Here is a 21,650-nt window from a genome sequence, read left to right as displayed (position 1 = left end):
TGCGTAGAGAAGCCTGAAAAATTCAGGACTTCAACGGGGTTTGAACCCGTGACCACGCAATTCCGGTGCGACGCTCTAACCAACTGAGCTATGAAGCCACTGACGTTGGGAGCTGGTCATTTGTGGGTTCTAATGGTCCCGTGAGGAATGAATCAATGATGAATGGTATATGAAATGAATCATATGAACTGCGGTATGAAATCAAGTAAAGCTATGATGAAGTTGACAGGTTGTATGATCTGAAAGCTTCCACTGTTAATCAAAAAAATGAAGGTGCACATAGCACGATATGGAATTCGAGTTATTTGCCCATGGCGGTTGAGCTGTGATTAAAATAGATGGCTAATAATTGCTCGATATTAAATTCCAAAGAAACAAACGTTCTCTGTTATAAACTACTTAACTACTTAAAAGGGAATTAAACACGGGGTGAAAAGACATCCGTTTGTGAAGCTGCGTTTAAAACGTTCAGTTCTGATGACCGGAAGGGTGAAGAGATGGCCTCTATTTTGCAGCAATCTGGATCACAAAGGTGGCAAAAGGCCCACCAATGGCCCATCGGTAGAGCGAGTAACACTTTCCCACAATCTCCTATCAGAAGCTTCCAACATTTTTGTAACTGGTGTGACCTCCTTTAGGAAACCGAAACGTAAAGATATTTGTTATAGCTCGCGGACCCCATACTGAAATTGCATATGTGAAAACAGACATAATTAGAAAGTGGAAAAGATAGTGCAGGCAATCCAAATAGTATACCCAATTTTCTTACTAACACACTCGCAAGATGTACATACGCTTACAAATGGAACACCCCTGTGTCGCTAGTAAATCGATATCAGAATCAGTCACAAAGTACTTGATAATTCGCGCCTTGTTACTGGGTTGCCTATGGGCAAACCCAGTCGAGGTCTACGTTTAGTTTGTTTGTTTTCTTTTTCTTTTTTCTTTTTTTTTTTTTCCGTGTCGGTAAAAGTCTTGCCTGTCACTCCCCTGGTAAGTAGTGTCTTTGTGTATAGAGCCTTCTGCGCGTATTTTCTTAGGATCGAGAGGGTAGTGGAACTGCGTAGATTTCTCTTGTGGACACAGTAGAATCATTAACTTAGCCTGCAATGGCGTCGAAAGTCATGCAACGCGAATGGCGTTTTAGTGGATCCTTAAACAAAATATACCCTTATGGAGCTCAATAATGGAAAGTCAGTTGGATAAACTAGGCATGAATCTCAAAAGCGACGAGTACTGGACTTCGACAACAATCTATCGCCCGTCGAGACGAAATCAAAGTGAGCAGTATTTACCTGAAGTACATGGTAATTTGACACAATTGAGTTTCTTGTCTTCACGCACGCAATGAAATAGGAAGAGGTTTTCGCCTCTAAGAGCAAATATGTTGTTTGTTTCAATAAAATTTTCGCTGGAAAAGGATTCTGGGGTATTTTCTGCCTTTGTGAATTATAATATCATGTTGTGTATTGAATTTTCGAGCTTAAGGTTGAAATGTGATATGGGAGAAGTTTTTTAGTATTGCTCTGTAAGCAGGAAGGGTTCACAGGCCTGTTGGAAGCGTGCTTGAGTTTCAACAAAATGAGCCCCAAAATCAGTGAAAACTTGTGACGCAGATGAATAATAAAGTAGCTGCTATTTCCAAAATGATGGAATTACCTGGTGATAAATCACGTCGTACACGTCTTGGAGAGTAAATTTTGACTTTGCATAAGCAAGAGTTGGGCGATTGTGATCTTTGTTTTGACTTCGCTCATTTCATTGTCAAACTTTATCACACTTGACAGAAAAAGAAACTTACAAAAACCCGGTATCTTGGGCATATGAATTACGGGGTGGTGACTTCTTTGCCTAAAAGCAACTCACTTAACGAAACTGTCCTTTTTCAAACAACAACAAGGATTCAAACAGCTTCAATTCTTACAGAGTTCGATAAAACATGCGGTGGGGCAACCAAAGCGATGGGAGCTGTGTTGGGGTTTCAGTGTGAAAGTACAAACGGCTACTAACACTCTTATAACTCTTTTTTCATTATTATTTTATTAACCCACAGTCTGCAGTCTGCATTTTACCCTCAGTCTGCATTTTATCCCTGGTCTGCAGTCTGCAGTCTGCGTTTTACACTGACCGGTTATTTGAGTGGTTTTTGGCAACAGAGGTTAATTATTCGTAATGCGATCGCTTCCGTTGCCGTTAGCAATGGGTCGCAAATTTGACACTTTTATCGCATTATCACATTACGCATTGAACCATGTTATCTATTATTCCTAAAAATCTAAAAATATTCGTGTCTTATCAGTTTTCGGTCGAATTTATGTCCAAGAAGGCAGATAAATTGCAGAAAATATTAGTTTTGCATCCAAAAATTCGTAATCAACGCTAAAATGACCAAATTTTGCCTAGAAAACATATTTTACTGTTATTTTTCTTAAATTTTTTCGTTCAACTTTCGCTTTTATAAAATGTTTCAGTTTTCTGTAAATAAGTTATATGCTGTTGGAAAGCTTATTTTCTTAGCTTTAAAATGATGTATTTTTTCCCCCTAACTTAAATATTTTTTGAGAAAAAAAAAACATTTTTTGGCGATGGCTGATTTACCGCGGTTTTCTCGCGGTTGGGAAAGTAGGAAAAAGAGTTAGGCCAGTAGCCAGGTTTTTAACCTCAGAAAAGGATCTGTTTCGTCGTACGAACGTGTGAGGTCCTGTGAGCCAAAGGGCCTCTGCTGGTATGACTTCTGGGTGACCCCTTAATAACTTCTTACTAACCGAGCGCGAGGGCTGTACTGCCAGGGAAATATTGGCCCGAGGTCGTGGCAGTACGGACCGAGCGCAGCGAGGTCCGTGCAAAAACGACCCAGGGCCAATATTCCCCAGTACGGCTCGAGCTAGCTCGGTTAGTAAGTAGTTTATTATATGGTTTTTTAATTACCTTTTGCTTTGTTTTTGCAAGCCCGTAATCGGCCCGTGGGCCAGTCACAATTTGCCCGGGGGGGGGGGGTACTCCCATATGAAACAGACGGGGATGCTCGTCGTCTCGCTTAGGGGTGTAAATTTTGGGTTTTGGTCTCGCTTAGGGTGTTTCGGGCAAAGCGCCAATATTTTAAGCCGCCAAGGTCAAAATTTGCTTAAGTCACGCCCAGATTGGTCTCCTTTAGGAGTCACAAAAAGCTTGAGCCACGCCCAGATGGTCTCCTTCAGGAATAAAAGCAAGCTGACACACGCTAACACCAACCCGGTTTCACTGGCGAAAAATGTCTGCGCATGAGTCGCGCGATATGTCACGTGACGCGTTTCCGGGACGATTATTGGCTCTCGTGAAAAAAACACTCCCGAGGAGAACAGAAAAATGGCTGCCTTTTGAGAATCGGTAGCTTGTTGGTTTCCGTTCTTTTTAGAGCGATCAAGGCTAGTTTTAACGCCAGTTTCAAGTGGAATGTATTCTTAGAGAACGTCTATGTTGTGTAAATCGTTTAAAAGTCCAATCCAACTAGCATCCTCGGAAAATTTGCTCCTGGAAAATTTTATTTCGTGGGAAAAGAGCTGCGAAACAGGTGAGTTTTTTACGCAATTTTTGATGTGGAAAGTTTGTTGCCACCGGGTACAAAAAGTTACTGTAATGTACAGAAAGGAGGATTCCTAAGGTTTCCGTTCATGTGTGAATTGGCTTGTACCAGGTGGCAGGGAAATGGTAATATTGTTCAACGTGAAGGTTATTTTTTTCTGCGTTACACCTTACGATCGGCACCTCTACATGAATGATCAATGATTCGATCAGATATGAATTTGATTTTGACTGTGATTGTCTCATTGGGAACGTAACCCTAGTATCAAATATTTTAAATAGCTGCTTTTAAGGTCATTTATATTCCCTTTTCTGGTGAATGTCTAAGTTATTATACTTTTTAGCAGTCACAACTCAACGATCCTTGCGTTCAAGTACATGTAGTTACCAAGTTATGGATTTGCAATTAATCTGAGTTTAAAATCAAAATCAAAATCCATGTTAGTTAAAATAATTTTTGGAAGAACAGACGTGTAGGTACAGATGTATATAGGTATCTATAGATTCAGGTTTTTTTAGACTATTGTTTTCTGGAAGCATTAATGATGTAATTTTGGTTTTAGGGGACTGTCATGTGTTGTTGGATCAAGGAAATTCTGTTTTGAGTCAAGTATGGTTGACAGTGGATAGTTGTTCCGTTATGTGTAGATATCCTATGCCTGTCACATAGTTAGTTTTAAGCTTTTATTTCCTGTAGTGTATCTTTATTATAGCTAGCACAAGAATGTATTATTGCTTTAATATTGATTGTGTTTGAATAAAGGATATTGTTGTCTTGTCTTGTAGATAAGGCAAAACAGCCTCAGTTGTATTTGCATTATTATTTCTGAGACTGTAACTTTTAAAGGACAAACCATTAAAAAGTGCACATAGTTTGCAGGAGTCCAGGAAAATTATTCCAAATATTCATTGATTTGAAGTTCCTGAAGCAGGTACAGTGTAAATCTTGAAGAGTTTTATTTGGGAATGTTTAAGTCCACAGAATTTATTTTCTTTATGTTGAGAAGTACTGTAAGAGCTGTCAGGTAACTCAGATGGAAATTTGACAGACCTTAGCTGTAATTCAAATTATTAGTACAGTTTTGGTCGTTAGTGGAACACAATATTTTATTGGGACATTTTTTAGTGAGTGATTAAGCCATTGACTCCTGGGGATTCCCCATTGACAAGTAAAATTGTCTGGTGTTAGACAGAGTAAAATGCTAAGTATGGCCGGTTTAGGGGTGAAAGGGTTAAAGTGCTATTATAAGTTTGACTTTCTTTTTCTTCATTTGAACCAAAACAAGTGATTAATCATCACCTCCACCATGCTTTGCTTTGCTTTGGCTTTTAGAACAAAGTATCAAAGTTGAAGCTGGTGGCTCAAGGAGTAAACTATAAAGACTATAATGGTATTTGAGTATTATTGTAGAACAAATTTGCCTATATCATCAAAGTCATTAAATCAATGGAAATCCAAACATGAGGATGCAGTTTGCTCAGGAGGGGTTTCCCTATAAAAATGGCAGGCCACTTATTGGAATTTTTTTAAAAACAACCCTTAAAGGTAACAGAACCTTGTTTTGTGGATGTAGGCTAAAGAAATCTGACCCCTTAGAGGAACCAGTTGTAAAGTTACAAATGACTGGCAAATAACTTTTACTTATGAATTTTTCATAAGTAAAAGTTATTTGCTCGTGTACCAAATTGTCTTACAGTTCCAGTCATTTTTCAGATTGATAGCCAAAAATGTACTGTAGCAACTCCGCCAGCTGTTTGGTCTCAGCATCATAAGCAGTACAAATCCACAATTTTTTCTTCAAAAAGGAACAAAAAGAACCCCTGTCATTTTCGTAAGAGAGTCCCCCTTGGGGCAGTTTGTTTACTTTACCACCATTGTTTAATACTATCCAGGAAGTAGATTACAAATGGAAATAGATTACAATTTGAAAAAATATGCCACTTTTTTTTATTTCTTACACTTACTGCATTCAACTTTAATCATCTTTGGAAATGGTAGGAATGATTAGTATTCTTTAAAGCAATTGCTAAAAATTCATTGCACCTAATGTTGAAATATTTTTTACATCTGGAAAGGTAACAGGAGTTATTTCTGTGAAGTCTTCTCCAGAAAACTCTAACATGGGATTATGCCCCTTTCAAATGTAGCTTTGTATGCTTTTGCTCAATGACTTTGAACAATTATTACAGAAATATGAAGTTATGGAGTTTATTAAAAGCTAAATCTAACGGAAGGGGATGAAAATTATTGAAACCGCTGTGTTGCAACCAGAGTCCACAAAGAGAGGTTAAATAACTTATTGCACTGGAAGTATTTAGTAGGCCAGCATGAAATTTATTTTGGATTATAGCACTGAATTACCTTCAATAGGTTTTCTAAACTTTGAAGATACCTAATTTTATATCTTCCTGCTGTTTTATTGCTGGAAGATAAAATCAATTCTTGATTAATTATTTTTGTTGTCACATTAACCCACAACAATGTAATGAAAGCGTATTATTAGCTGTAGTAATATTTTGTTACAGTAAAATCCACCCTGCTAGTGAGCTGGATTTCTGAATGAAATTTTCAACTTGGAATACCGGTATTGTTGTTTTGGCTATTCAGAGTTAACCTAATCTATGTTTATTTCTATAATTTGAAGGGAAGCAAACGATTGGCATTTTTCTTGAGACGACTATAGCAAAATATAATTGCAACTATAAGGTTTCCTTCTAGTGTACCAAATATGAGGTGCTTATATGACATGTTTGAACGACTGAAATACATTTCTAAATTTTCAGGGACGTCATGCATTTTTTTTCCTCCGTCTTAATAAATTTGCCTCCATGGACAACTTGAATGGCCATTTTAACAACTTAATTTTGAAAGAAAATGCAAAAATCTTAACATTTTCTGCTAGATGCGGCCCCGCGGAAACAGTGTGCAAATATCTAATCGAAAGAGAAACCATTTGGAAATTTAGTGGTATATTTTTTGCTCCACTTTTTAAAAGATAAACGCCTGAATTGAAATCAAGATGGTACTCCATTAGCCGGGAAACTCCACAAGCAAATTTCCACTCAAACACGGTCACAGCAACCTAGACTCGCATTGACCTTGAAATTGTTAAAGAAATTTCCGTCGTAGCACTGTTGGCTAAAAAGTAAGGTGGCCACAACTAAAAAGAGAATCTCGCTGGCATAAAAATGCACTATGCAGTCAAAACATTCGTCCGTTTTACTGGCCTGATCGGATAAACACCCACTCGACGGCAGCCATGTTTGCTTTGAGCTATTGAAGTCACATGACAAGGTCTCGACCAATCAGACATTTTTCGCCAGTGAACAACCCGGTGTGGCCAACACATCACGCATGCGCACAACCTTTTCACCTGGTCAATTAGCAGCCATGGACAGCTGTTTCGGCCTTTTGGGCCTCATCAGCATGGCGTAGCTAACATACCAGGCGGGTGTGTTTAGCACCCCTTTAAGTGGCAGCTTCACATGCCAAACATGTGGTAAGCTGGGTTGGGAACAGCAAAACTGTTCTCCCACGGCAAGCGTGTGGGAAGGTGGATCACATTAAGAGATCGGTGTGCCACGTAAATTAAAAACAGCAATAAAAGCAAGCTGACACACGCTAACACCAACCCGGTGTGGCCAACACATCACGCATGCGCACAACCTTTTCACCTGGTCAATTAGCAGCCATGGACAGCTGTTTCGGCCTTTTGGGCCTCATCAGCATGGCGTAGCTAACATACCAGGCGGGTGTGTTTAGCACCCCTTTAAAAGGCCGAAACAGCTGTCCATGGCTGCTAATTGACCAGGTGAAAAGGTTGTGCGCATGCGTGATGTGTTGGCCACACCGGGTTGGTGTTAGCGTGTGTCAGCTTGCTTTTATTGCTGTCTCCTTCAGGGGTTAAATTTAAAATTTCCGACTAGCATCCCCGTGTGTTCCATATGGGAGTCCCCCCCCCCCCCCCTCCGGGGCTGCACGTACCACAGGCAACCCAGTGTACCCTCACGGAGGGTCTTGTTACATAAAGAGCGAGCATTTAGAAGGTAGAAGTTTGAAGTAGATTCATTCTGGAAAGTATGCATTGGGTAATCAAATATATGTTATTCACCGGCTGGGAGGTCCGTAAAGGGAAAAACTGTGCCTATACGGACCGACCTAGGCCGGTGAATAACGTTTTTTTTTTTTTGCCTTTTTTTTTCTGAAAATGAACATGGCAAATTGGTTTGCAAAAACAAGGAAAGGTTACGTTTATACAAACGTTGGCCGTGTAGAACTTATATTTTAAACAGAGTTAACTGAATAGGGTGTAATGTGAAGTACTTTAGATTTATATCCCATATGAACCATGTGAGCGTTAGCCCTACTGATGGAAATGGGCCCACACAAGGACAGAGAAAAACTCTGACTAGGGTGGGAATTGAACCCACGACCTTCGGGTTAGATCTCCGCCGCTCTACCGACTGAGCTACAAGGTCAGACGGATGGTAACCTTTCCTTGTACTTGTACATGTTCATTGCCGTGACTTTAACATCTTCAGTTCCCACGGGAGGAAAAAATTTAGTGAAAAATACTCATACATCTGCCTCTGCCTTCATATCTTATTATTTCAAGGATTCATCTTTGTTCTCCGTCAAATCCTTCACAAATCAGTGCAAAACTTAGAAAACTACACAAGAAAAAATTGTTGAGCAGACATTAGTTCATGCAGACTCCATAGCGCTGCGATTTGTTTGTTTGACTATTTTAGCTACGAATATGAAGCAAAAAAAAGAACGAGATTATAGAATAGATCTCCAAAGAAAATAACGGATGTCAACCGAAAAACTGAGCTCAAAGGACTTACTTCTCTACAGTTAGCCGTTTTAGTTAAACGGCAGGTCAACAGTTCACGAAAAACAACGCGAAAAACCACAGCGTCGCGATGTGTTTGTTTGCCTATTTTAGCTAGGAATTCGTATATTCTTAAATGAAGCAATATAAAACGAGATTAGAAAATAGAATTCCAAAGAAAATACTATACTCTGCAGTGTAAGTTGTTTTAAGTTGAATGGCGTGTCAACAGTTCAAGAAAACCAACAACTCGAAAACAGCAAACCAGCAAAGTGTTGTCAGCAAAATCATGTGAATACTCACCTTTTTCAAGGATAACCAGGCCTTTTATTCCACTGCTGATGTTTTTCCTTCTCTTTGCAACGGTTAGTAAGCGAAAACTTGCATTTTAAGAGGTAAAATCCAACGTTTCGTCGCGTCGCGCGGAACAGATTTCGGAACGTGGTCTGTATCGTAAAAAGCTGGACGGGCTACGAGCGCGCGATTAGCCAATCAGATTCAAGGATTTAGGATTCCGGCCCGCTAAGACAGAAAAAAATAGGTAGTCTGTAGGGCTGTATATAAACAGCATTGTTCACATTAGCGCCAGTTCAGTGGTGTCTTTGTCATTGACAGGAGTTATTCTGCCTCGTAATCCTTTGAATATTTAACTAAGTAGGATTTCGAAATTCAGTTCCAATAACTTGAATAATATTATCTTCCTTAAACGACACTCCTGTGCTTGTCTTCCTGTCTTACAACTTCGGATCCACAACTTCTATAGGCAAATGCTATAGGTTAATAACGTCTTGTTAAGTTTCAAGCAGTCTGAACATAGTTTCGAGGTCCAAGGAACTCAAGCATGGAGGCACTAAAACTCAGTGTAGAAATTTCATCCAAAACTGTTTTAAAAGATCTCATATTTCGAACACACGTATGAATTAACCGTTTATAAAGACACTAATCCAAAGATCGTTGCTGAAGCTTTGAGTAGAACCTATTCGAAACTTATGAAATATAACATGAGCTTAATCATTTTATCCGGGGCCGCCATGCGAGGCACAACACCAAACTCTGGAAGGTTCAGTGTCTATGGCCGCGTATTCAACGAGTTCGTTGAGTTTACTTTTCTACCCTTTCCCTCCTGAGAGCGAGATGTATAGATTTACTGTGGCTGGCGCCAAACAATGTTACTCGCCGATTGGGGGCGCTTTTGCTGTCAATGGATTAGCTAATTTATGCTGCCTCGTTGACGATTTATGGAATATCTTATTAAATACAGAGAATATTCCCTCTTTTTTTGCAACACAGAATGCAAGTCTGGGCTGTGTGACGTTTGCCTCGTCGCTTATTTAACCTTATTGCTTACCTCTAACAAAACATTATAAGCAAATCGTAAAACTATGGCTTTCTGTTTCAAAGCTTGCTACAATGCTGCTGAAAGAGAAATCAGAAACAAAGTTGCCGGATTGATCAAAGACATCACCTAATCTTCATTTAAACTTAGAATCTCATATTATCTTACAATTACTTGAAAGTTACCGAAATACTGTACTTCGTATAGAGAATACTATACACAAAAATGCCAGAGCAATTTACTCAAGTATATAGAAAAGCTCAACAATTACAATTAGGTGGGGGACACTTATGGCGCTCCCTAAAGTTTTGATTCCATCTAGTCTCGAGCATTTCTTGACATCTTTGAGGGAATGCAAACTAATGATTAATTTAAGGAAAAGAAAAGTCATTTGAATTGATTTGCAAATATCTTATACAATGTATATATCTTCACTGCATTAAGGCTAATTGACTTTATTTACTAGCTATCAGCCAAGTATTTTAAAAACATCACGATTCAACTCTTTTTCTAACACAATTACAATCGTCAGTGCGAGAAGTAATTATTATGCATGACGGGTTTCCTGAGCAAAAACCTCACCTTAGAATTATAGACGTTACAAGGTGGAAGATCGTTTGTACACACGGAAAATCATGACTTTCATTGTCTTCAAGGTGACGATTGCTTTTGCATGTTTCGTTGCGGTGAAAACCAGATTTAAATCACCGCACAGACTCGGCTGCTTAACTTAAGTTACCTGTTAAATGAAGGCCAAGCTTCAATATACACGAATCATCACACCATTGCACAGTTCCACGAGATACAACTGGTAGAGAAAGAGTATTAACGTTAACGATAAGTACTTAAGTTCCCAGAACCAGCTTAGTAAACTTTTAGGGGAAGAATGTGACAAATCAATTCGCTACAAACCTTATCGTCACAAACAGTTCAGCAATATGTCTCAGAATATTTTCCACAGTCCTACACGAGAGATCCTGGGGCCCGTTCCTCGAAGGTCCCGAAACTTTACGGGCCATTAATTTACGGGTGTCACAATTCCCTCGGTATCTTAAGAATGGAGGGGACTTAAGTCGTCAAACTTCACAGCCATTTTGCTTTTTGTTACCTTGAAAAAATGTAAAAATATCGGCTTTTCCAAACAAGCGGTTGACAGTTTCACAAATGGCTTTTCGGACCCGAAAAGTTTTCGGGACTTTCGTGAAACGGGCCCCAGCTGGGCTCACCCCCGGCTTCAATTTGTGTCTTCCAAAACTCAGAGGCCATCCATACTATGTGTCGTCCAACAATATCGATCTAAAAATCTTTCATACTAAATTAAAAAATCACCTCGTACGCAAAAGGACGACGATGCATCAAAGAATAGATAAACCTTTCTCTGGCCTTGATTCACGCCCGTATTTATTTGCAGTAAATCGTTGAAGAAAACGTTTGAGACGACCCTTAGCACTTAGTTAGTCTTAGTTTAAGTAAGTCTCAAGCAAATTCAGTATACTAATTAGGGAAAGGAAAAGGAAAGGAACTTTATTTAAGTGTCTTGTCTTAGAAGACAAGACACTTAAATAAAGCACTAATTGGGAACACTTTAAACTGAAATCAACAAATAAACACAATCCGCAAAATCAAACGTTGGTTTTTGAGGAGAAGAGAAAACCAGAGTACCCGGAGAAAAAAAGTCTCGGAGCAGAGTAGAGAACCAACAAACTCACCGATTCTGGGAACCGAACCCAGGCCATATTGTTAGGAGGCGAGTGCTCTCACCACCAGCAGTCGCCAGCCCTGCACCCCTGCACAGAGAGAGGTGCGTATTATTATTATTATTATTATTATTATTATTATTATTATTATTGTTATTATTATTATTATTATTATTTCTTTTGATATTCAAATTTGCCAACCACGGAACAAAAGAAGTCATTGTTTCAACGATAACAATGGGTGAAGTCACGAGAAACATTGCTATTGTTAACTTAGGTAAGTTGAGTGCAGTACTTTGAAATAAAAATTTCAACTACTATTGGGTTTCAAAAATAGCACTGTGATACAAATCTGCAAACTACGTATTACATATTCACTGTCTCGTTGGCACTTAGCGATTTTAGCTACTACTACTAGTCTATTTGGAATCCTTTGTTGCATAAATTAGCTCGGCTCAGTCAATTGAGAAAAAAACTGATCCATCAACCTGCAGCTAGACTAGGATATGGGCATATATTTGTCGTATCGCCTTGCAATTTACGATTTCAACTTTTTGTTTGTCTGTCAATCAAACATCGAAGATGTTGTTGACGTCACCTACTCGGTCATTAATGTGCAAACCAAGAGCCTGATTCACTGTCGAAACAAAGGGTCTTTTGTCCATGTGGTTGGCACATTTGAATAACAAAAGCAATGTTTGTAAATAAATATCTTCCCTATAAATAATAAGTGATTTAATGAGTCATCAGTACGAGTCCTCCTGATACTTGTACACCTGACTGCGGATCACTTAATCTCTTAGATAAGGATATGATTACTAGCAGGATCAAACAGGGAACGATCATCAGAGTGTCACTTCAATGTAGTGTATATTACCTTTATCGAGACCTTTTTTAGTGTTACAAATATGACGAAAGTTAATATATATGAAGCCATACCTATTTGAACTGCGGAGAGATGAATCAAGTTAAGATGCTGATCATCGCAGTTATTTAGTTAACGTTACTTGAGCAGTAACGGAAGGAAAGCCTCAAAAATTCAGACTTTCCTTTCGTTACTGTTCAAGTAACGTTAATTAATAACTGCGATGATCAGCATCTTAACTTGACTTTTATTACAATTACAATCATTATACTGTAGTTCCAATTACAATCGATTATAAAGAACGCAATCAATTACGATGTCCTGCTCTGCCCGTAAACAGCAGAGCTAATCGAGGCTGTCAGGGGAATACATAAAATCACTTTAACTTGGACTAAAACAAACAACCTATTGCAGGTCACACAGGATATACAAATAACTCTATTAGGGCTCCCGTACGGGGATCTTCCGACCTCACTTACAATGTTTAACTAATCGATACTAGTCTACAATACCTTACAATAAATAATACCCTACGTATACTGAGGTAAAAACCTATCCATAATATATGAAATGATTAATTAACTAATCAGTCACTACTGAGATGACTTCTCAGACTACGTTTAAAAACATTCAAACTATAGAGATTGCGCAACTCTCCTGGCAACGAATTCCAGTTGTCTGCGCCGCGATACTGGAACGACTTTTGGGCAAGCACTGTGCGGCACTTCGGAATATTAAGATCGTTTGTCCCTATTGTTATAGCTATGAACATGGGACCTCTCCTGAAAGTCAAACATATTTACCAAATAGCTACTGTATGTGCCTGATTATTCATAGATTCGAATATCTGAACGGCCTCTCGAAATCTAAAAGCCTCTTGTACTGAAAGCAGGTTCAACTCTTTGAGAGTAGGTGTTATGTGTTCATATTTCTTCTTCCCGGATAACAAACGGGCTTGCAAAGTTCTGAACATGTTGAAGTTTAGAAATGTTAGATTTACTAGTACCTGACCATAAGGGTGAACAATAAAATAACTTAGTAAAAACGAGTTTATAACAATTAAAAGAATAGATTTATCAAACAAGTGACGAATTCTGCTGATTATTGCTAGTTTGCTCATCTGTATCAGTTCACTTGCCAAAGTGCTGGTGTGTTCATGAAAGCCGGGATAGGTGCTTATCTACTATCACACCAAGGTCTTTCACTGAGTCAACAACAGGCAGTTCATTTCCTTAAAATGTTAAAGGCGGGATAGATATTTGCGCCAGCATTTTTTTGGAGCCAAGCGCAGGAGTCAGTTTTCGCAGCACCAGGAAGCAACTCGATTCAAATCCTGTCGAAGGTCTTCAAGTCCTGTATGAACATCCTCTTTAGAAAGTGAGATGTAAAGCTTTGAATCGGCTACATAAGATTCGACGCTACAAATGTGGCAGACTGATGGTAAGGCATTGATGTACAGCTTGGAAAGCAAGGGCCCAAGTATTGACCCCTGTGGTACACCACGGCTAACCGTAAGAGAACTCGGGAGGGAGCTATGGACTTGCACGCGTTGAGTTTTGCCAGACAGGTAACTTTGAAAACAAGTCAAACTTGAATCCGACACATTGAGGTTCCGTAGTTTCGCAAACAGTATCTGATGATCAATACTGTCAAAGCCCTTGCTATAAGGTCCAACATCAGCACAGCGGTCACATTTCCCTCATCAATTGCCTTATATAGATGACTGGTGAAAAGTATCCCTAACGTTTGAGTTGAATGGCTTTTGCTAATACCGCTCTGGGCCCGGTTGTTCAAAAACCGATTAACGCTAATCCCAAATTAAAAACTTACTAAGGAGTTTATTTCTCTACTCCCAAATGCTGTTCAACGCTGATATTCGGCAAATTAGAGGAAGTCAATCTCGAAAAACAAAACTAAGCAAAAGAAACTTTCACCAAAAAGTTGAAAAAATGAAACCAAAGTTTAAGTAATCCTGGATTAAGTTAATCGGCTTTGGAAAAACCGAGCCCTGATCACTTGAGAGCATGTTGTTGGTTGTTAGAAACTCCACAAACTGTTCATACGCCAATTGTTCCTTAGACATCACAGGCGACAGAGAGATGGGGCGTTTATTACTAAGAACCTGATGGTCTCCTTCCTTTGGAAAATATGCTCTCGAGAAGGAAGTGTTAAACAGGTCCGTGACCACAGGTAGAACCGACGGGTTATTCTTTCATATTACGCTTACGCGAAATACATATAACTTTCCTTTATATAAACATAGTAGATTATACCACTCTCACAGTTATATCTATTTCGCGTAAGGTTAACATGAAAAACAACCAAACGACGTGAGACACGCCTTTTAATAACTGTCATGCCGACCTTAGGAAAAAATAGGGACCAAAAAATAAAGAACAAGAAAAAAAACGAAGTCGCAAATTTCAAACTAATACGCCATTAACACCAACAAGACATGTTTAATTAACCTGGGCTTAACATAATGAAAATAAGTCACAGAAAAAATGTAGAACTGGCTGTTACATGAGATTCAGGTAAGTTTCAATTCATTGTTTGATCTGTGCTAAATTTGTAGTCGACAAAACTCAGTATTCATGAGTTAAAAAGAAAACACTTTAAAACCGTGTTTAACTAAACGTCTTCAAAACTTGTAGATAAATGTAACATACCCGGCCGGATACACATTCGAATAAAACGCATTTAAAACACTTGCAAAGTTTCCAACGGCAAAACTTCACATACAAGAATTAGATAGCAAGAGATTTTAGGATGAAACGTACAGTTTAAAATACAACGTTATTTACTCAAGGCATCAAAAAGAGACCCTGACTGATTAAAAAAACCCATTATTTATCCACAGTTCTAATCGTAAACATATTGACTTTCGTCGCCAATCGACAGCAACGTAAATCGTAAACACTGTAACGTACTCCATGCGAGAAACGTTGTGTGTACTGTTGCACCTTTCGTCTGCTAAAAGTCTCCTATACTTACTCAAAAGGTCATGACAACCAAGTTTGAAAATTCATGCTCATCAACTACAAATCGAGAAAAACTGTACAGCTCCGCCAGTCTGACACAGTTAAGAATATATACAAGTTTCACAAAGTTCACTTGTGTTTGTCCTGAAAATGCAGGAAACCTTGTCCAATGGTCAGCCCTTGTTTCTTCGGCTCACAAGACTCAATCAACACTCACTCCTGAAGCTTGCGCCTGCGGGAAAACAAATTAATCAACTAATCGATCAATCCTTTATTGTATTTCAATTAATCAAACAAGGCAAATTTACAGAGGGTCACGTTTTAAGAATAGAGTTTGGAGTCCAATAGAAAACTTAAGCCTAATAGACTTAAAACTCTGCCTATTGCTTTTGTTTTCAGCGAACGCATGCGCAAAAGAGAGATGTAGAATCGCGTTGGCGGTCAACGGCAAACGTCAAGCTGAGATTTGCGTTTTGCTCAAATAAAAGAAACCTCTTTGATTTCGCGCAACTTTTTGCCTGTTATCTACAGATATCCGTATGGTGAGTCAAATCGTAACTATATGACTCGTGGCCCCGCTGCTCGTAAACTTGTAACCCGCAGTTAACGTTCCCACAATGCAAAACGTTTCCCACCGTTGTAAGCAATTCGGGCCTCCATATAGAGCGTTTTCACATGACGTCACGGCGGCCATGTTGATGTTCCAAACAAAGGAATGGCGGCCATGATGGTGTACCAAAATAATCCTCCGGGAATTGAACACTATTTTAATGCAAATACTTTCTTTTGTTTCAGTAATCCAATATGGCTGCTGGTCACGTGAGTGAAAACGCTCTATACTAGGGACCAGAACGCCACAAAACAATAGCTCTAATGAGGAAAAACAAAACCTCTGCACGGTGCGGTTTTCCATTTGAGTGTGTACGGGCTTTTTCCATTTACCAAGAAATTCCGGAAATTCCGGTTGGGATGTAAATGGAACACACGTTTTTGGTTCGTTCCACTGGAAAATTTCCGGCTGTTTTCCCGTTGGAAACTTTCCGATGGAAATGTGTGTTCCATTCACAACTTTTGAAAGGTCTTATCATTTCTAGGCTATTCACGGCCACATTTTTAAATTTTGGCGCGTAAAATCGCAATCACTGGGAGGCGAACGGACCTGAGTTAAATGGAACCAGGAGCCATAATCATTAATTCCCAATCTGCTTTGAATTTACTATTATCATTAATTTAGGACACTGTGTCCCAGTTCTTGTGGTAACAGAGGAAAATAAGGAAAATAAAAATCATATAATTTGTGGATTGGATTCACAGGAAATTTACTTTTGGAATTATGTTGTTAAATTCACAAGGTGATTTAACAGGGCACCAGAATTGTTGCTTATGATTTTCCAAGGCTTGAGAATCATAACACTAATCACATGATGATTTATCCACACTTATTGGCACTGGAATCAAATACGATTCATCTGAATCACATGGTATGATTTCAGTCGCGCAAAAAATCATTGGTGGAATCATAACCTAGGATTCGTTGCTTTCATGAAATTGTTCATGGAATCAATAATTACTGTGCATGTTAAAAATGGAATCATGTTTAAAGTATAAAGCACTTGTGACAAAGTGATACATCGAGAAGAAAAAAGTGTGGTTTCCATGATCTTGGTTAAGAAAACGTCTGGCAGTATGTGATGTGTCTGAGAGCATTCTTTTGTCAAGTCAGCTCTTGTCTGTTATTGATACTGTATTTGCATGTTGAATAATTTTGATTTATTAATTTGCTTGAAGACATCGCTGTATGTGTAGCGATTGAGTCCCGATTAAACAGAGATTAACTAGATAAAACACCATGTCAAACACAACGGGTTTTGCTAAAAGCAGGCCCGCGGCCCAGCGGCCCGCGGTCCACGGCCCGCGAAGGCCCAGCGGCCCGGCGGCCCGAAGGCCTAGCGGCCCGCGGCCCACGGCCCGCGAAGGCCCGGCGGCCCGGAGGCCCGGTAGCCCACTCCTCATTTTCCACGGTTTTTCTGTCCAGCGGTAAATCTACGCGCATGCACAGATCTGCATCGGGTTTGGGCGTGCAAAATGGACGACGGTGAGTTTGAATTCGTTTACCATTTTAATCATTTGAATCCTTGTTTCTGTTTGTTGTTGTAAACAGACGAACACATCAGAGAATGACAACATTTTTCACTTAGCAACATGCAACGAAAGAAAGGATCGAAAAGGATTGAAATGATTATTAAAATGGTAAACGAATTCAAACTCACCGTCTTTCATTTGCGCGCCCAAACCCGATGCAAATCTGAGCATGCGAGTGGATTTACCCCTAGACAACAAAACTGTGCGGGCCTCCGGGCCACCGGGCCGCCGGGCCGTCGCGGGCCAATTATGGTGAATTGTATGAAACTTCACTGAAATGGACAGTATTGCCAAGTGTGCACATAATGTTTTTGTTTCCTGGGTATGTAAGGGTGTGTCGTGGTGAGTATATAAGTGCGGGGCCTTTCGCAAAGTTGTATTATGAATTTTTCATAGCCCCACTCTTGATGTCGATGTTCTTCTATTACTTCAGGTCCTATTGATTAGCATTTTGTCAAATATTAGAACTAGAGGGAAAACAACACTGTTTCCTTCAAGACCCATTGCATATTAAGTGTATAGTGACCAGGCAGGGTTCTTTTCCTTTTGTAAATTGTTGTGCTTTCAGATTATATTTGCAGAATCAAATGATCTGTTGTAACCTTTAATACACGTTATTATCATTGTTAGACATAACTGAAATAATTTGAGTTTCATTATCAAAGCACCATTCGGAAGTTACACGTAATTAGATCAAATCAACGTCAGTTTTCTGTGGTTAGCACTGTTATGAAGTATTTAATGACATCATGAAATATTCAAGATTCAAGAGGAACTATGAGCCAAAATTTTATGGCACTATTCTATGGTCTGTAAGAGTACAGACCACAGAAAACTTGCATCAACGATAATATTATTATTATAATAACATGGGAGAAAAGAATGCTAGTTTTGGTCTTTGCTTCATCCATCTGAACTCTCCATCACTGGGCTATTTATTCTGGGAAATCTTCTCTTTCCACTCTTGAATGGGTTTCCAATAATATTTTCCTTATGCTCAAGAAACTTTGAATGGAGCCAGTTTGTAAATACAATCAATCCAATTAGAAAAACGTTTCTGCTGTTTTCTGAGATAAACTGAACATTGCTATGGCCTTTCTGCACAAGGGTTATCTAGGCGATGATTAAGGAATAAAGCTTCAATCAGATAATTCTGTGTTACACCTTTTGCCTTAAATTTTCTTTTTTCATATTTGTGCCCTTTGCTTCCCATTCATCTCACAACTCATTTCACCAATACAACTATGTAGGCACTATACACACTTTGGATTGGGACAGACAGCAAAGATTTTTGTCTTGTTACATGTAAGTACCTTTGAGTCTGTAATTAATTCAAATTCACTTATCGTTTTTGGAAAAAACTAAATAAAGTGAATGATGAAGCACAAAAAACTAAGTAGATGAGGTTTAACAATACTGCAGTAAACAAAAGTGTTGGATAAATATTATAACAACATTGAAGCCCTATGTGGAGAACAGCAAAATCCAGTGAATAAATTAGTTAGGTGATTTCTCTTCTTCATCCTTTTTGTTCTCCTGCCCATCACTCGCGTTATTCAAGTTGTTTTTGCCACTCATTAATGTCATCCTATCCCTGGATTGGCTTCCTCTGGTTCACTTTTCTTTTCATTTCTGGATTCTGTAGTCTTTTCCGATTGGTCACTTTTACCCTCTGATATATCTAAAGAACCTGAAATGATGTGAATCAAATGAAATTTGTTTGTATTGCTGACTTTTATAGTTTTGATTCTTCTGTAGTGGTTTTCAGACATTTCACTTACATACATGTATAAATAAATTCAGATTGGAATTCACCTTTATATAATACCAGTAAATTAACCAATCTAGTTTTTTTAATAACCTCGTTCCCAGGAGCAGCAATTAAATACCTTTGGACAGCACCAGGGATGGAGATGGATCTCTAATTATAATATACTGTATAAGGACTGATAGTTGGGCAAGGTACCTTTCAAAGCACTGATTCCTCCTTCACCTGTGTGTCAATTGATTGCTACATGTACCAACATCATGTCATGGTGTTTGTGTCATTATTAATTTGTGCTAGATCATTGCACATAAATGCAATAAATGAATTACATAATCAAGACAAAGTTGCTTAACAATAAAAAAACTGCATCTTTTGAATTTAGATCCTTTCTGTTGTAATATGATTTGTTACAAAAATATGAACATTGTTTTTGTGAAATATTTTAATTAAATTCATGATCCATTTCCCCATTCCACAATTCCGTTGCAGCCGTATTATCATATTTTCGTAACGTATGAACAGGAGCTCTAGAATTTTATCCGTCCCACGCAACATCCAAAGGTGAAGAGTACATGAGGTTAATATGATTTTGAATTAAATCAGCTCAGAGAAAAACTCCTTTTTTGGTTATGTGGATGCGCGAGATGTGACAGTGCAACATAAGTTAAGAGGGAACTGGAGCCGATAAACGCACGACAAGATCGAAGAACTCACCACCGAAATCCGGTTTGTGTGAATCCGAATATTTCACCTTGCTGAAATGCTGAACCTTGCTTGCTTGCTTTTCACCTTGCTGGCTGGTTACATCCTGGCCATCCTGAACGGACCAACAGTTTGTGCTCTTCGTGAACGCAAACAACCGTGACAACTGGGGCAAATTAAGCTCTGCCGATGACCGGTGTCGGAGCTTTTAATACTTTCGGCCACTTCTCCAAATATGTTAGTCGAGACGAAACCGTGTCAATTTTCGCATTATCGACACCCTATCACTATGAAAATCATCTCAAATTAATGACGTGCACAAGATCCACGACAGGAAAATCGCAAGCCAAAAATTGCGTGACAGTGTTGATTTGACGCAATTTACAGTATTATAAATGGCTGCACCGCCTTCTCTCTTGGGTTTTCAAGAATGATTTTTACGAATTTTTCGCTAACGGGAGTTTGAGTATGGACGTCGAAAATCCAGGGGAACTGTTTCAAGTCTTGTTGAATAATCCGGCATCAAGAATTGCCGCAGGTGAGCTTTTTTATCGAGTAAACAGTAAAGAAGAATCACGTAAGTAATTAAGCTAAAGCCCCATTTACACGAGCAATTTTTCCTTGACAAGTTTTCCTTGACAAGGAAAAATTGCTCGTGTAGATGGGGAATAGTGGACAAATTTTCCTTGTCAAGGAAAATCTGGCATGCTAGCTTTTCCTTGACAAGGAAAAATTGTCAAGTCTGAAATTTGCTCGTGTAGATGGACAACAAGGAAAATGTGACAAGGAAAACTTGTCATATTTTTCATTTACACTACCAAGGAAAACTTGTCAAGGAAAACTTGTCAAGGAAAACTTGCTAGTGTGTACAGTCGGCAAGTTTTCCTTGACAAGTGGACTTGTCAAGGAAAAATTGCTCGTGTAAATGGGGCTTAATTGATGTTCATTAATTTAGCTACGTTAAAGTGAGGATATGTCGTTTACTTGCAGAGCGGAGTGCACACTCTCTTTGACCACGTTTCTCGAGTTATATTTTTGTCATGGAGAGAAATCTATTGATCGGATTGAGTGAAGCAAGTGCATTTCGAAAATTTTTAAGTAATAGCTATTTTTTTGGTCATAGGAACGTTTATTATTATTCGAATTATTGCAACTGGGGTTACAAAGAAATGGTCACGTGAGTGAAAACGCTGTATAGATGAAAAATGATAGTGATGATGCACCCTTTTTATTATTTTGATGTAATTATGACTTTTCTGGAGTTTGTAATTAATAGCGACCGGTACCTTCACATTGGACTACAAGGATGACTCTGAGTATGAGTTCTCTGCAGTTCTAAGCAAGTGCATATTGAAAATTTTTGTTCTTTAAACCTAATGCCCAAGCCTAGTACAGAAAACTAATACTCATAGTTATTCTCGTACTCCAATCTGAAGGACACAAATGAATAATCATTAGTTTTCATCTCACTTGATTGACAGTGCCTTGGTCTGATTCTGTGTGTATTTTTTTGATCAGAGCTGAGTTATTTGATGGCAGATACAGGGATTTCAATAACTTTTGAAGTACCGGTGACTGGACACTAGTGTAAGTAAGTGGTGGTCACTCTTGTCATTTATAAGGGTTTGAGTAAATGTCACATCAAGGCAGAGTAGCCATCATTGAGAGGCAAATTTATGACAACACAGGTGCTGGTATGTCGGCAGTAACCAGCTCCTCCTTATGTAACCACTGCAGACATCACACTATCTCGTGAATATAAT

At 38.8% G+C, this 21,650-nt stretch overlaps 1 protein-coding gene, 1 long non-coding RNA gene and 1 other non-coding gene across 3 annotated transcripts in view; 1 reads left to right on the top strand and 2 right to left on the bottom strand.

Annotated features, from left to right (window-relative positions):
- LOC138001068 (uncharacterized) overlaps positions 1-21,650 on the bottom strand; it is a 424,432-nt gene that overhangs the window by 180,661 nt on the left and 222,121 nt on the right. The window contains exons 11-12 of the mRNA XM_068847736.1: positions 10,472-10,540; positions 9,745-9,812 (exon numbers count right to left, since the gene is read on the bottom strand). The gene's annotated coding sequence lies outside the window, so the exon portion shown is untranslated. The remainder of the gene's footprint in view (positions 1-9,744; positions 9,813-10,471; positions 10,541-21,650) is intronic.
- On the bottom strand, positions 26-98 carry Trnas-gga (transfer RNA serine (anticodon GGA)). The gene has a single exon. It is a non-coding gene; the product is annotated as a tRNA-Ser (tRNA).
- LOC137999033 (uncharacterized) overlaps positions 19,878-21,650 on the top strand; it is a 3,343-nt gene continuing 1,570 nt past the window's right edge. Inside the window, exons 1-2 of the long non-coding RNA XR_011122882.1 lie at positions 19,878-20,425; positions 21,406-21,478. This is a non-coding gene — a long non-coding RNA (uncharacterized lncRNA). The remainder of the gene's footprint in view (positions 20,426-21,405; positions 21,479-21,650) is intronic.

The sequence above is a fragment of the Montipora foliosa genome, chromosome 4 (assembly GCF_036669935.1).
Source record: "Montipora foliosa isolate CH-2021 chromosome 4, ASM3666993v2, whole genome shotgun sequence".
In the NCBI taxonomy this organism is placed as follows: domain Eukaryota; kingdom Metazoa; phylum Cnidaria; class Anthozoa; order Scleractinia; family Acroporidae; genus Montipora; species Montipora foliosa.
This window is presented reverse-complemented; position numbering and strand designations above follow the sequence as displayed.